Genomic DNA, 17,729 nt, shown 5'->3' with positions numbered 1-17,729 from the left:
TATAAAGAAGATCTAGTATTTTAGGGATATTAACTAAAATATCACAAATTATATGAGTTATTTTATATGACCTAATTTCCGAATTGCCCATTCCTGAATTACCTAATTAGAAGGTATAAAAGCCTTAACTTTCTTTAAAGTAATGATTTTTTATTTCGCTATCATCTAATCTATGACGAATAATGCAGGTATTTGGCTTTATTTGCACAATAAATTGTTATATATGTCAATATTTTTGTTTGACTTTATTTGTTGTAAAATTTCTTATTTAAATAATGAACATGCCCATTGAGGTATGATACATATTTAAAGGAACTCACTAAATTTCACTTGAATCTTGGAAAAAATGATTTGAGATATCAGCCGTTTTTTGACTTTTTCTCTTAAAACGAATTATAAAATATATAGTTCTTATTTTTTATATTTATAGTAATATTAAAATAAATATAACTATACTATAAACCTAAACTAAAAGTACCCTTTATTTTAATATAAATTTGTTTGAAGCCTTGTCACTATTGACATTACCGAACAATGCAGGTTCTTAATAATCACATCCGCACCATTATATGTTCAACAATCATAGCTTGAAATGTGGAGTATCACTAGGGGTCAACCATTAATTTGTCTAGTGTTTAAAGGTAGGCATTAAAGTGATATTCTAAAAACCAAGCACTGGGTATAAGTTTGTTAAGAATAATAATAAAATGTTTCTTTGAAAAAATGACTATTTTGTACGGAAAGTCATAAAATATGATGAGACTTGACATAAAAGTAACTCAGAATATGTATGATAAGAAGAAACTTACATTTTGGGTTGACATATCTTAGAATGTACAATGTTCCGAAGTCAAATATTTTACCAATATGGTCAACATAAACAAATATTTTACCACTCTGGTCAAAATAAACAAATATTTTAGTCCCCATAATTTGCAACAAGACGAACCCCATCTAACAAGGGTCTATTTGGTTCATAGTAGTAAAGTTTCTTACATTCTTTTTGCATGAAATGTTCGCGTCAAGAAAAAAGTTTGGCGTAGGTCATACCAGCAAAATCATGATCAATAATTGCACATCATTAGTATAAGAGAAGAGATGTCCACGAAACACCCCTTTGACAGTTAAGCTCCATTATCAAATAAAGGCCATCATGATTTACGAGTTGACATTTCCTCTCCTTCGATGATTCTTGAGTTCAAAAACCCTAGCCTTTTTCTTTGTTTCTTTGTTATTAAAATTATGGAACAATAGAGAAGAAGAAGAAGACCTACTTTATATCGTGTACCTCATTTATAATTATGCGGAATTTCGTATGTGATAATACTTAAATAATTGTCTTATTAAATAAAAGTCAAGTTAGCCAGCATTGTTTATTGGATAACCTTTTCGCCCCACGTTAAATAGTGTAATTGACACATAAGTACAAACTTTAATGACCTATTGTGTGTTAGAGTTTACGGATTTCAAATAATAATTTACTTGAATGTTTCAAGGATCGTGATTATATCACTTTCCAAAATTTGAGATTCGTTGTGTATGAGATGCACGAATTTAGAAGTGAGATAATCCAAGAACTTCAATTCTGATTGCAAGCCTATTTAGTGTGTTGCCTGTTAAACCCCGATAGAGGTGCTTCCCCTTGGAACCCTATCCCCAGGGGCGCTACTCCTTGGAACTTGTCCCTAGGGATAGCGAGGCGTTGCCACTAGATCCCTATATTTTCGAATCCACATTTATCAATCCAAGTGTACACTTTGCACCTCCAATCTTAGATTGTAAACTTGAACTCAACTTGTCTTGATAGTAATAATAATAATACTAAAACATTTTGACAACACCAATGTATTGCCTATAAAAAAAACCTACATAAATCAAATCGAACTGAAAACAAGGTTGATTATGCAACAATTTCATTTTCCCTATATAAAATCATATATTTTCTAAAACAATATATTTTATTTTATCCAATTATTAAAAATACTTATTAACTAGAGTAAATTAGCAAAATCGTCCTTGTGGTTTGACCAAACTTGCACGTTTGGTCCTCAACCATTTTTTTTACACTCAAGTCGTCCCTTAAGTATTTTTTTATTGCATCTTTCGTCTCCGCCGAAGATGAAATTACCAAAGTATCTTCTCTGTTTTTTTATCATTTTTATTAATTAATTTTATTTTTTTTATTTTTAATTAGGGTTGCTCTACCGATCACCATCATTGTACTCATTGACGGCATCTATAACAAGGAAGTCACTGTCACATGAAGCGTATATCAACCACAATCCTCTCTTTTTGTTTATGTGACACAAATCCTACTTTAATTATTGGAATTTGGTTTGGGATTGCAGTTCATCGAAGCCATGTTTGAGGATTGAAGTTCACCAACACTCTCGTCGAAGCATGGTGCAGGTCCAAGGTCCGACTATAATAATAGGCATATTCAAGACCGATGAGTGGCCCTAGAAATCATTGTGTTCAACATTAGATCCCGACGTCTTTTCTAGAAATCATGACCTTTAGAGCCACTTTCTAGAGGAGACTAACCTATTCGATTGCTAGAACTATTTTTATGGAGGGGGACACACACACATTCAATTTATGAACCTATTTTGATTACTAGAACTATTTACGATTTTTAGAACCTCCGACATCTCCATTCAACCAATTTCCGGTATGATTTTGATTTTGGTTACAAGTTTGTTTTTTTATTTTGCTTTGGTTAGGTTTTGTTTTGATTGTGATTACATGGGGTTTGTTTTTTATTTTGGTTCAATTTCAATTTATTTGGTTGGAAGGACATACAAATTATTGGAGGTGAATAGTCTCGGAGATGAACAATGGTTGTTGAATGAGGTTGACAGAGGTGAAGGGGAAGCAAGGAGTGTGAGGTGATAGGATCCATATATTTATTAAAATCATATCAAACAGACGGTCCAAATAAAAAAAATTGTGATTAAACAAACAATTTTGGTCAAAACCACAAAGATAATTTCAGTAATTTATCCTATTAAGGATAATAAACTTTAATAATAATCTACTAAGCACTTTTAAGACCTTAACATAAGCAATTTCAAACTCCCTTAACGTACTAGCTATGAAATAAAGTAGAGTAAAAAAGCAAATATTAGCACAAACACATTAAGTTGCTGTTAATAAAGAAAAAAGAAAAAAAGAAACTAAATACAACCGCTTATGTAATTGTGTTACCCAATGGGAGGAAGGAATAGAGTAACATTACCCAATGGGAATATAGTACAGCACTTTGCACTAATGTCGATACAGTGTAATCGCCAACTGGTTTGTCCATCAATAACTTCATCCTGAAGCACTTGACTTGAATTGAAAACTGATTGCTCTATAAAGGTATTCTACTATATCGTCCCATTTCCCAAAAACCAAAACCCAAACCCAAACCCAAACCCACTCGCATACAAAAAGGATAGACTCTCCATAATTTAAACTCACACCATCCGGGATTTGATGGGATCAAATTCGAAAAAAAAAAAAACATCTCATAGTTAGTGGGAAAACTTGAAGATCTAGGAACCCTATTCTTTTTCTTTCATTGGATTATTATTATGTTGCCATAAATTTCCCTACAGATCTGATTTGCAGAAGGACTAAAAGAGGGAGTGTGACATGTTGGGGCGAATTCATCTGGTTAGTTGCAAGGCCGTTCAGACCTCCAGCCCCATCTGAATCTGAATCTGAATCTCTACACCAATCTGGCTAATGTAAGTCTAAATAAATATCTGCTTAGTTTTTCTTGCTTCAATTTAAATGGCAAGATATGTTCTAAATTAAACTACCATAAACATTAAAAAATATATATGAAAAGTGAGATCTGACGTTTATGCCAACTTTTAATGATATATTTTGCATACCAAACTTCGTCCTTTCATGTTAAGATAATAATTTATTTGATGGCCAGAAGTAAATTAGTTTTTAGCTTCAGATCTTCCCAAAAGATTTGGAGAAAACTAAAAAGAAATTTGTAACAATAGTTATCTCTGGAAGCTGAGAAAGAAACTAACAATTAGTATTAGTTAATATAAGATTCTACGGTATTAAATAAGGCCGACTCTTAATATTATGGGAATATCACTTCAAATTTGATTTGTTATTTGTAAATTGTAACAGGAGGTTATGTTATCTTAACGACCTTGCAATTAACCGGGTGAATTAGCCCCAACATGTCCCAGATCGACCTTATCAACAATCCAGCAATTTCGTCTATCAACAAGTGCACAGTTTTTTTTTTTCAGATTATGCACATGAATGTTTGTTTAGATTAACGGAGTGTCACAACCATCGGACCTTTTTTTTTTTGTGTGTTCATACTTGATAATGTTTTTATGAAGCAGATTTCACTAATCCAAAGAGAACACTTCTCAAAGTCAAAACTAACATGAGCCATTAATCCAACCAGACCATAGAGGAGGTGACATTCCAGATTCCACACTTTTTTTTTATATTTGATTCGATAATTGTTGTTTCCTTTTATTTAAATCTCATACAAGTAGCAGCAGACAAAAAAAGATCACCTTTCTCAGCTAGCTGTGTTTGCACTTACTCTTCAACAAGCAAGCCTGCCTTTACAATTAAAGAGTTGGATTTCAATGAATGCTTTGCTTGGCTTGGCTTGCTAATTCAGCTATTCTACTGGAGAGCTGAGTGAACCAATTTACATCATCTTGCTGACCTTATTTGGTGTGGGCAGGTCTATATATAGAAGCTCTGTACGTCTTCTAAACCATGTTCACTGCAGGAAAATTTTCAGTTGCAACCAAGAATTCAATGTAATGGAATGGTTGAGATGCATAATCACATACCACAAAAAACAATATATAGGTAGTTAGTTGCAAATGATTAAAACAGTTACTATTCAACAGTGTACATGATGTGTGTCCTTTTCATTTAGAGGATTCCTGAGAGAAGTTAGATATTTAACCCATTTGGTTTGATTTTAAATTTCAGGTGTGGTGATAACTTTCGGTGTTCATTCTAAATCCTAATTCCCTGAAGCATGCATGAGCCATGAGATACCTGGCTTTAAGGCCATTTCTTTAGTCTCTACCACCTATTAATAAGTTCAACCAACCTATATATTGAATATATTGAATTGAACCACCACCCAACAATATTCATCATAGTTTGTAATAGAGCACACATACACTACTTACACTTGTAGATATTTAACTAGTCTGATTACTGTTTCTACCCAAGATCAACCTTTCTGTAAATGTAGTACTAGTTGGCCAATTAAATTTATCTTCACATCTGGCATTTCAATCAAATTCCCTCACCATTAAACTTTTATGCTTTCCATTACTTAGATTCTGTACAGTAATTACGTTTGACATTGATTTTTATACAAGTTTAAACAAACAAAGCCCCCTACCCCATTTTACTTGTGGCTGTTTAAATTAAATAGTAATGGGCTGGAAAACCAAAAACCAAGCAGTTTTGAAAACAGATGGCATCTGTAAAAAAAAAAAAAAAAAAAACAAAATTTTATATTGGTGTCAGTTTTTTTCTTTTAAACCAAAAATAAAAAACCAAACCAAACTTATGTTAATATCACCTCATTTTTATTAACAATTGACCTAATATACTATTAACTTTTTCACTTCATTGGGCCTGGATGGCTGGATCAAGTGTTTCATTCAGCCCTTAAAGAAATTAAACATACTTAAGGCTTGCCATTAAACCCGATATTAAACATACTTTGTGTCTTTCACTTCCCCTCCTTTTCTCTCCAAAAAAAACTCTAACTATTAATACATTTAAAAAAGTAGTTTTTCTAACTCCATACTAATTTCATTCCAGAAATTTTTCTTATTATTAAACAAAGCGTGTTCAGATCGATGCATAAGTCGAACGCTATGATGCTTTGTTTGAAATTAATCTGTAGCCTAATACACCTGTTACAACCTTAATGTACAAGGTTGTAACAATTTTTACAAGAATAATGATCTTGTTGACACCTACAACAGCAAAGTTTATAATGTTCATAACTTGACTCTCTCTCTCTCTCTCATATTCATACACATGTATACAAAAGTTATGTGGATGAGCATATTTATTGAGGACTAAGCCCATTGACAAATGAGAGAAAGACAAACATGACCCAAACAGGCCCAACTTAAAATGAATGTAACTTTTGATTCCTAATTCCGCCATTTAAGCCCCCAAATTCCAATTTGCCCAATATCGATTTTTATTTTATTCTGTTTTAAGGACAAAAATATATGTTTTCATTTCTTTCTGTTTTATTTAGGAACTTAATTAGAGGATTTTTATGTCAATTTTAGTTTTCTAAAATTTGGCACGCATGACAAATTTAGCTCCTTGACTCCTATATAAAAGGGTTTTGTAAGCCTTTCATAGACATCTTGAAATTCTATAATAAATCCTTTTGAGTATTCCTTAGACACCTCTCAACATGAGCTAACCTGAGAGAGATTATTATATTTTTCAAGTAAATCTAATCAAACTGAACATTCCTTCATCCAAAAATATACATTATTCTGTTAATTAAATGATTTCAAACCATGACTCAAAAGACAAAACCAACAAAATCAAAATAGCAAGTACAAGAACTAGTGTTATGCATGAATGTAAATACTTACTTTACCTCTCCATAAAATAGTGAAATTCAGCACAAAGCTAGCATGTTAAAAAAATACCATACGTGTCAAAAACCTGTAGGGAAAATCAAATCAACATAATCTTCACAACAAACCACGTTAAAACCAATGACCCCGAGAATAGCTTATTACGACTCCTATCTAACTATAGAGTATATATAAAAGCCAATTCCAAAGCCATAATGCATACTGTTGTTGTATGTTAAGCGCATTTTTAAGCATATAAACTCACTCCTTAATGCCCTAGAAATCTCCTCAGATGATGTACAGTTATACCTAGATCGAGGGTTATGTCCGTACAGAACAGCAGATATATATATATATATATATATATATATATATATATATATATATATATATATATATATATATATATATATAGAAGTATATATTGAACACATCGGAACATAAACTTTATGCAGAAAATCGGAAAATGATATTGAATATATAACATACAGAATGATGAAGACACCTGTTACCGCCACTGTAGGATTCATAGAGCTTGCCGCGGGCGGAGAATACAACGACGGCCACATCAACGTCACATAGCACGGAAAGCTGCCGGCGTTTCTTAATTTCGAAAATCCTTATCTTCGATCCGCCACATTGTTTGTCTTTCCCGACGGACTCTAACCCTAACTTTTCAACTTCCGACGGCCTCTTGCTGAATCCATCTTTTACTCTGGCGTGTGTGGAGTCCATTTCAAAATTACTTATTAATTTATTAGTTTTTCAAATACGTAGTATTAATTTATTTGTTTTTTTTAAATATCAATAAATTAAAAAAGTATTTGGTAAATATTAAATTTTTAGTGTAAATAATTATTTTTTCCGAAAGCAAAACTTTTTCAAAAAAATCAATAGATTAATTGAAAAACACTCCCAAACACCACTTACTAACCAATCATGTAGCCGAGAGAATGTGTTAAATACGAATAAAGCATGACCTGTAAATTGTTGAAAACAACCATACTCATTGCTTATCAAAGCAGCATCCTCCCACTCCTCCACTACATTCTCACGACCTCTACAACTCTGCTATAGATTTTTAATTTAAAGATATTTTTTTAGGGGATCTATCTATTAAAATAACTTTATTGACTTAAAAAATACAAATAAGTCTAAGAAAAAGGTGTTTGAAATTTCATTTAAAAATAACTTATTAATTTAAATAAAAAAAATTAACAATATGAAAATGACTTTTGAATTAACTTTTCATCAACACTTTAAAAATGAGATTTCAATAATTTAAAATTTTTAATTTTTCAAAATTTCTAATAACTTAACTAAAATACCATTAAAAGATGTCTAAGACAAAAACTTTAAAAAATAATTTATATGACTTTGTTATTTCAAACATTTAAAAAAAATCCTACAATCATAAATCAATAAGTTATTTTGTCTAAAAATCTTTTTTAAATTCAAAATAAATAAACATCCTCTAAGTTTTTGACATGTTTTAAAATGAAGGTTTTCAAAAATTAGGATATCGTTTAACTTTTTAAATTGAAAAATTATAATATTACCTTTAAAAAACTCTTTCTTCTTTTTTTCTTCAATCCTTTATTTTCATGTATTTTTGTAACATCCGGATCCTGATACGTATTATAAACCAAACTATTCATTTTTGCAAAGGGACTCGACGAGTTAGGCGAGTTAGAGGCACCAAACTCGTCGAGTAGAAACGGATTTTGGGCGCAGGACTTGAAGTCTACTCGACGAGTTGAGAAGCCTCAACTCGACGAGTAGGGCTGCCAGAGTGAAACCCTAATTTTCAGGATTTACACCCTATTTAAGCACCTTAACACTTTATTGTGGCCTCCCTCATCGCCTCCTTCAGTCTAGCAAAACCCTAATTCGTGATCTTGAGCCTTTTGAGTGTGTGTGAGTGAAAAGAGAGTGATTCTTTGGTATTTCCTTAAAGGAATGGAAGCTAGAAGTGCTTGGTTGAAGGAAGAAGCTTTGGATCCAGAGATTTCGTTGTCAAAACAGCCTTATTGAGGTATAAAGTCTATACCTTGACTATTCATTTACTAGATCTCTTCATGGAGTAGTTTAGGGCCTTAAGGAGCTTATTTTGGGGCCATTCATGGATGTAAGCATGTTTTGGAGTTATGACTGCATATCTAGATGTCCATGGCCTTACGAGACTTAAAGTTGCCAGCTTTATTAAGTCTTGGCCCTTCTCCATGCCTTAGATCTCTTTAAGAGTTTAGTTTTGGTGTTATTAACTTCATGACACAATGCATGAACATAAAGTTAGCAACTTTACGTGGTAACTTAGTCATTGGGGACCAGATCTATGGTTTGGAAGCATTGAACCCGACTAGAAACGACTGAATGGATTTAGACTATGGGGACTCGGCAAGTTGTTCATATAACTCGGCGAGTTCGGTCGTGGTCCCCCAACCTTTTCTGTTACTAAGAAAACTCGTTGAGACTAGGAGATGACTCAGCAAGTTGGCATAGTTTTGGGTTATGAAGATTTAGTAACTCGACGAGTTCAAGGAGGGACTCAGCGAGTTGAGAGTGAAAGGTCCCATGTAACATCCCAAAAATACAGGCCAAAAATTTCATTTTTAATTAAGTGATTTGCAAAACGTCTGTAACAAAATATCATTCGACCATATCATTTAATAAAAACATGTCTCGTGTCTGTAAACCAAAACGTAAAACATAATAATGTCAGAGTACAAATCCCAGAATGTCTCATAGTGCGGAAAACAAAGAGCGTGTGTGTGATATGCTACTACCGCGCCAGCTCCTTCCCCTTGGCTGAAGAGGTACCTGAAACAATAACTGAAAACCGTAAGCACGAAGCTTAGTGAGTTCCCCCACTGTACCACATACCATATAACCACATAGCATACATATATTGTCAGGCATATCTGGGTGCCCGACCTACCCCTTCGGTCCTCTCGACCGGATACTGACTAGCATATCTGGGTGCTGGCCTCCCCTTCGGTCCTCTCGACCGGATACTGACTAGCATATCTGGGTGCTGGTCTCCCCTTCAGTCCTTTCGACCGGATACTGGGGACTATTTCACCCCCTACTACTACTACCACATATCACATATCACATAATCTATCTAGCATGGCTGGGCATGACTACCCCTTCGGCCCTATCGACCGGTAATCTGGGGACTATCTCCCCTACTGTCACTGGCATATAACATTATATCATACTAGCACATAAACATATCGCAGGTAGTAGCAGCCCTAGATGAATATCACAGAGACAACCATCTAATCATACAACTCCTACTGGTGGGCCAGCATTGTGGCCGTAGACCCACCGCTACTGGAAGGTAACTCACCTCGAAAGTAGCTGCTGAAAGTCTGCTTGCTAAGCGCCTGACTGCTGAACCGGTAATCCTCCGGCTATAATTCATGAACACATATTAGACACTCATAAATACCCTTAGGTCAATGACCGACCCACCCCTGGTCCAAGGTCAACTCCTTGGTCAAAGTCAACTTCCAATTGACTGGACTCGCTGAGTCATGGCACAGACTCGCTGAGTCCCTCTCCTACTAACCCGGTCCTACTCGTCAAGTCCCTCTTCCCACTCACCGAGTCACCCTTAACTCACTACTTGGGACGATTGGACCGACCCGCGATCCGACTCGCCGAGTTCCCACGATCAGATCTCCTACTCGTTTCCAAATCCTCATTAGAGCATCCTTTATGAGGATTTGGGTTTCTGGGACCATTGCTACACGTTAAATTGCTAATTTCACGTGCAGATACGAGGGGTTGGACCTTCAACACTTAAACCCCTCTTATTCAGTAACAGTTCATATGACTCGACGAGTTTGAAGAACAACTCGTCGAGTTCCAGGCAATCTTCATAGGACTCGCCGAGTCTAAGACCATCTTCATAGAACTCGCCGAGTTCTACTTTGGGACTCGCCGAGTCCCTTCGACCCATTTCCCATACAGACCAAATATGAGACATGCAATGCTTCTAAACCATAGATCTATGTTCCTAGGGCATGCTTATCACGTAAAGTTGCAAACTTTACGTGCATGCATGGCCCTATAAGCTCCAAAAGCCAAATTCAAGCTCTTTACGAGGTCATACACTTAATAGGGACCTCAATCACTTCAACCACAGAGACTTTATACTTCTAATACGTCCATAAGGTCTAGATCTGAAGTCCTTTCGGATCATAGAGCACAAACACATGAAGTATGGTGTTTTAGGGCTTGAAAACCACCAATTATGGACAAAAGGGGATCTAATGAACTAGTGATAAAGGTAGGGACTTTTCTACCTAAAAGGAAGCCTCCTGCAGGGTGGATGTCGGATCTACTTCCCCTCCTTGCACTCTTCCACCTCCTTCTTCTTCTCTTAAGCTTCAAACTCCCTTCACAAGGCCAAGATCTCTCACAAGGACAAAAAGGGTCTAGGGTTCCGCTCTACAGCTCTTCTGGAAGTGTTAGGGACAAGGGAGGCCGAGTTAGAGTGCTTAAATAGGGTGCACACACCCGGGTTAGGGTTTTCGCCCAAACAGGGCCTACTCGCCGAGTCCGGGAATCGACTTGCCGAGTCTGAGGCTCAGACCCCGCGTCTCATCCCGCTTCTACTCGGCGAGTTGGTCCTTCAACTCACCGAGTCCAAGGCAAAATTGCATAAATTACGAAATATTAATTACAATGAGTACGTACCAGGAATCAGATGCTACATCCCGACTATGTTATGAGGAGGAACTTGACGAGTTCATGAAAGAAATCGACGAGTAGGATCGAGATTCCAGGGTTTTATGGATCATGGAACTCGACGAGTTGATGGACCAACTCGGCGAGTTGAGTCAACCAGGATGTTGACTTTGACCAGGAAGTTGACTTTAACTTTGACAATTGACCATAGTTGACCCTTAAAGGGGTTATGAGCATGAAAGGGTAATTAGAGGAGATTATTAGGTGTAGGAGTTTGAGAGAAGTTGATCCTAGAGCCGAGGACAGTTCAGCTACTACGCGACATTCGAGGTGAGTTACCTTCCAGTAGAAGTGGGTCGAAGGCACCAATGTCAGCCCACTTGTAAGAGTTATAATAGAGATGATTATATTTGTGATAATTACCTGGTATGTCACTATCTGTTATGCTTTATGTGCTAGTATGCTACGATATTATGTGATAGTGGTATGAGGGGTAAGCCAACACCCTGATATGCTAGGCAGTTACCGGTTGAAAGAGACCGAAGGGGTAGTCCAGTACCCAGATATGTTAGACAGTATGATTATTGTATGGTATGTGGTATGATGGGGGAACTCACTAAGCTTTGTGCTTACGGTTTTCACTTTTTGTTTCAGGTCCTTCTTTTTCGAAGGGAAAGGAGCCGACACAATAGTAATGCATCTGTCACACCCCCGAACCAGACGGCGGAAACGTCTGGGGGCTGTTGTGACTCAATTGAATACCATCACAATGAATATACATGAAACATAACATCATACATTACCAAGCATTGGAATATTACAACTGGTAGCATTTACATTCAGTACATTGATCCATAATATTACATGCCCAAAAGTAAATTGTTTGATACTAATTAGAACAACAACAAGACGTTACTGAGTACATTTTTCCTTTTTCGATTTACCTGTTACCTGAGAATACAAGTATTTTGAAAAACGTCAACATATGAAATGTTGGTGAGTTCATAAGTAATGTTTGAAATATAGTGGTTTGTATTGTTTTGAAAATCACCAAAAAATCCGATATTTTCTGAAAAGAGCATAGTATAAAAAGAGTGAAGATCCGTAAGTATGCTTGTTTGTTTTCTATAGATGTAAAAGTACAATTTGTAAAACTCGGTATGTAACTCGTAGGTGTATTAATTGAAAACCCTAGGAAAACCCGATGTTTTCCTAATACTTTGCATCAAATGTTTTATATTTTGTTATTTCGTTGCGACGGGTGTATTCGTTGAGTCCCGGTGACGTTGGATTAATTATGGATTGTGAATTGTTATAAACACACATTAATGAAAATGACTAGTTTACAACTATACAAACGATCCCTTAGGCGTCGTTCGCACTATTCACTTAATCCAATCACCCGGACTTCTCATAGCCCCACAACCGAGGAGGAAAAGAGGGTGCGAAGCCCCCGATATTTTCCATAAGTCGTTCAAGGCTATCATGAATACGAAGGGCCCTTAGCCCGACTCGCATTTGGTGAATTCTCGACTTTACTAGCAGCACCAGAGGACCCTTGGAGGGTCCAACAGCACAAAGCCTGTAAAAGTCCTTTTACACGGAATTAGGTCATATAAGACCCAACTACATATAAGCGAGTTTCCTTCGGGCCTAAAGATCATGTCATTGGGCTAGCTACGCCCAACAAGCACGATTTGAAACTTTCGGGCCCAAAGACGGTGTATCGACGTCTGGTGTATTCCCATGTGTATTGACTTCCCGAAATTTCCGCGTGTGTATTGAATTCCCGAGATTTCCGCATGTGTATTGAAGTATCGTCGTGTTAGTAATTTCGGATTCATTATTGATTCGAGACCGAATCAATTCGTTTGATAACGATTTTTTTGGTGTTGAAGGTGTATTATATTTCGCCGATAGTCGAGGTACTTGTATTTCATCATGTCGGATTTATTGTTTAAAACATTAGAATTTTACATTTTTGCAGCCCCTTTCTTTTGGATAAATTTACACTTTTGACCCTTTGTATAAAAGAATTTCTATTTTAGTCCTAAAACCATTTTTCTTGACACTTTAGTATCAAAACTTGTAGAAAAGGTATTTTTCAGCTTAAAGTTATTTGAAAAACAGTTTTAGTCCCTCAAATGAAATTTTTCTCGGCTGAAACCCTTATTTTCGCAATTTTTACACTTTTGGCCCAAAATAGAAAATTTTTGCATCTTTTGTCCCTTTTAAATATGAAAAGCATTTTTAACCCTTGAAATGGACTTGGAGCACTAGTAGTCCCCTGTTTTACAGAAAAATACAGTTTCAGCCCCTCTAATTTGAAAATCTCGCAATTTGGGCTTTATTGGGCCGAAAAGTTTATTTTTGGCCCATTATGCTTAAAAATTCACATTTTAATCCTTCCAAAGAGTAAATTTCTGGAAAATCCATTCTTGAAACTGTTTTGACTCATCTCATCCCTCAGAATTTGTATTTTGACGTTTTGGGCCCTTTAGTTTCATATTTTTAGCATTTTGAGTCCAAAAATGGGTTTTAAACCCAAAGATGTTCATAATAATCAACTTGGTTATTTTTCTAGAAATGATTTGTGTGAAATAACATAGTTTATACTTATTTCATGCAACTTAATGTAGATCTCGATCTTAAGGTATTTTTTGACTAGATCTAACACCACAATCACATAAGAGCATAAATATAAGCACAGAAATCACACCAAGCATACATATACTCATAGATCTACACATTTGCTTGTATTCTCCCCCAAAAAACTCATAAAAACCGAAAAATAGGGGGTATGAAGCTCACCTTTGGGTGTGGTTTCGGTTTTGGAGAAGAGATGGAAGAAAATGAGATGATTTTCGGCCTAAGCAACCTTTCCTTGGAAGATCTCGAGTTTAAGGGGTTCTAAGATACAAGATTATGATTTCATATGAGTTAAGAAGAGATTTTTGGATATAAGAAGGAGTCTAAAGTGTGGATCCAAGCATCAACTTACCTAGATGATGATTTTTGTGAAGAATCCTCCTTGCAAGGCCCTTGAATCTCGAAATTTTGAAGGGAAAGTGAAGGGATTTGTGGTGTGTTCTTGAGAGTGTTTAGGTGAATGATTGTGTGTGTGTGTGTGTGTGGTACTCTCGGCCGAGAACAAAGAGGAGAAGAGAGAGGGAGTTGAAGTGACACTCCTAGATGCATGTTGGTCCATGCATGGAGGCATGTGAGGTATAAGTGAGGTGGCACTCCATAAGTCAACTCTTCACCCTTGGATTTGGGCTTTGGGCCGAGATTTTGAAAGAAAAAGGAGAGTATTGGGCTTTAATGCCCCTAAGCCCATATTAGAGTTAGGTTTGATGATTGTTGGCCCTATAAAATATAAGTGTGATTTTTATACTTTGTTGGGCTAGTTTAAGTTAATTATGGTTCATAATATTTAATTCATTTCATTCTAGGCCCAATGTGGCCCAAAATGTTGGAATAAATGAAAGTGGGTCCAATTAGAGCCCATTTAAAGGTTCTAAGCCCATGATAGTCAAATTGGAAGCTTATTGGTCCTTTGAGTCCAATAAGGAAGTCCTAGTCCAAAATGGACCTAAACAAGAACTTCTAGGGTTTCCAATTGCTTGTTGACTATTTGTAATACTTGTATGGTGTATTTGATTGAAAATTTTGATGTCATAGAGTATGCATCATACATGCTCTTAAGTTTTTGATTCTACATTTTACTTGAGTGTAATGATTACAAGACACAAAATTTCTAGTTGTGACAGCATCACACACATGATTTTCCGCATATGAGATTCTTAGGATTGTACTCTGACATTATTACTATCTTATGACATGCTTTTGAGACCTATGATCTATGGTTTTTATGAAATAAGATAACTTGATGTCGTTTTCTATAATTTGTTTTATGAATTGTTAAATCAAAAATGGAATTTTTGGTCTTGACTTTTGGGATGTTACAATTTTATAGTCATTTTATAATTATTAGGTTTGTGACTACTACATAAACTAATCCAAACAGTTTTTTAGAAATTCATTTTATCATTGTTATAAGTTGATAAACATTTTTGCACAAAATCATTTTTAGGGTTTAGAAAACATTCCCAAACATCCCCTTACCCCCACCCCGCTTAAATAAGAGAAAATACTCATAATAGTTGCTTTTTAAAAAATTCATTTCATCACCACTAAATTGATATATTCAATTCGTAGTATAATAACGTCATCATGAATCGGAAATCGAGAAACATAATTTTGGGCTATGAGATTGACTTATAACCATGTCTCGTATCCAAACAATATCTTGTAGAATGAATGAATAGTTAGTCACTTATCTTAGGGTCATCGTTTGATATGACTCAGAGTTCGACAGTGGCTTTGGAAAACATACTTTGCTCATTATTTAAAGTATATATTTGAAATTGTAGTTGCCGACTTATCCAAGTGGGTGACTATTAGATTAAGGTGTCTAAGGTATTAACTAAATTAGTATATTTTTATGAATAAAAACAAAGTCCTTTTTGGGTTGCCTTCATATCCAGAAATAACTAGAAATGATATTAGAAAAGAAAATAAATGGTTTATTAATTTATTATATGATTAATAAATTAATTAGAATTTGATGTTGGCTTAATTTGAATTAATTAGAGATACAAAGGTTGGATTGTAATTGTTCAATAGTTGAACAAATGAGATATTCTAGAACCCTCCTATGATGGATGGTTTTGAAGCTCTTCCAGAAGGGTTATGGAAGCCTCATTTTAGGGATATCTAATTAAATCTGAATATTTTAATATTCAAATTTCGGTTTATCCTAGATATCTTTTTCTAGAACACTAAAACATAATCCTTAATTTTTAATCTTAAGACTATAATTTTGTTAATTATATAACTTAAACTATTTTTGGTCTTTAATATACACCAAAGACTATTTAGTGTTGGATATTATGCTTAGAGGATCAACGATCTATTCGATTTATGGTTTTAAAAGAATGGGTCATAGGTATTTGCGGTTCGGGTATGTGAAACTTTGGTTCAAAATTTGGTCAAGATGGGGGTGTAGAGCAAGTTGCCATCATATGTATGTGTTCAAGAATGCAAGAGTCGTCTTCGTGGAAAGAAGCTATTGGACAAGGTGCGCGTTGTAGACAGGGGTTCCTTTCGGGAACGTCGAGGAATAGGTCAAGAGGCGTTTGGGTCGCTCAGGTTGAGTATCGATTGTTGAGGGATTTGTAAGCTTGTTGTATAGATTGATATCTATGTTGCGTTTTGATATGAAATAAAAGTTTGTTTTTCACAAAAACCGGCAACGGAAAACTTTTAAAAATAACAAGTTTATTTTTAGTTCACAACAAAACCAAACCATCATGGATCCATTTATAGATCTTAGAATAAAATGAAAACAACCATAGGATGTTTTAGAGATAACCTTTGAATCCTTTGAACCCACTTGATTTTGGTGTGTTAATGAAGATAACAAAAGATCAAAGCGTATGATATTCTCTACAAGTATCCACCATCAAGAGTAAGGCACTTGGAATGCTAGTTCCTTCTTGTATTCTTGAGTGTCTAAAGCCTTTAAGTGTTTAACTCAATTAAGCAGTAAAGGGAACAACTCAAGAGGTCTTCTAAACACCAAAGTAAAGCACCAAACTTCAAAGGTTTGGTGCTTCTTCATAGTCACGGTTTTAGAGGGAAGAAGAAGGGAAGAAAGAAGACCAAAAACTTGCACATTTCTCATTCATAAGACACTTTTATATAGTCCATGAGAGGTAAAGCCTAACCATTAAAATATATAAAGTAATGGTAGCCTTTAGAAACATGGGAGACAAAAGGTGGAAGGTTGACAAGCAACCTCCCATACCTTTCAAACTTTCAGCCCATGCTCGTATTATAAGAAATATTATTTATTTCTTTTAAACTCCAAGTTTATAAAATATAAATTTTGTCTTTAGGTAAAAGACAAAAGAATCCAACTAGTCCAAAATGTTGTGCATGACTTATTAATTCATACTATATGAAATAATAACTAGTAATACTCTCTTATAATTTTTATTCTCACAAACCAGTAATTATTCCCTAATTAAAATACAAGAATTGATATTATTTATTAATAATCATATTAATAATAAATATACAAAATATGTCAACTTGATAAATGTGTGACCCTATATGATCATATATTATTAGCAATATCACTCCATAATGATTATTGGGCATATAGATCCAACAATCTCTCACTTGCACAAGATTCATTATAGACTGACATAGACAGTAGTTGACGTTTAGCAACGAGCTACTGCCCCTAACAATATATGAATGGTGTCATCTCATCAACAACCAATTTCAGAAACTCTAAGTTGCAAATGTGACTAAAGGTGTGGTATCAATTATTCCTTTGTCCCAGAC

At 35.1% G+C, this 17,729-nt stretch overlaps 2 long non-coding RNA genes across 2 annotated transcripts; one reads left to right on the top strand and one right to left on the bottom strand.

Moving 5' to 3' along the window:
• The first annotated feature begins 3,225 nt into the window (after window positions 1-3,225).
• LOC145100905 (uncharacterized) lies at window positions 3,226-5,297 on the top strand. Its single transcript, XR_013705355.1, has 3 exons — window positions 3,226-3,734; window positions 4,141-4,851; window positions 4,978-5,297. It is a non-coding gene; the product is annotated as an uncharacterized LOC145100905 (long non-coding RNA).
• On the bottom strand, window positions 4,417-7,647 carry LOC145100906 (uncharacterized). The gene is made up of 2 exons (XR_013705356.1): window positions 7,123-7,647; window positions 4,417-4,762 (listed from the first exon to the last, which is right to left on the bottom strand). It is a non-coding gene; the product is annotated as an uncharacterized LOC145100906 (long non-coding RNA).
• Window positions 7,648-17,729: the final 10,082 nt, after the last annotated feature.

The sequence above is a fragment of the Lactuca serriola genome, chromosome 4 (genome assembly GCF_051521515.1).
Source record: "Lactuca serriola cultivar US96UC23 chromosome 4, Lser_US96UC23_V15, whole genome shotgun sequence".
Classification (NCBI taxonomy): domain Eukaryota; kingdom Viridiplantae; phylum Streptophyta; class Magnoliopsida; order Asterales; family Asteraceae; genus Lactuca; species Lactuca serriola.
Note: the sequence above shows the minus strand (reverse complement) of the source record. Positions and strands in the feature narration are given on the sequence as shown.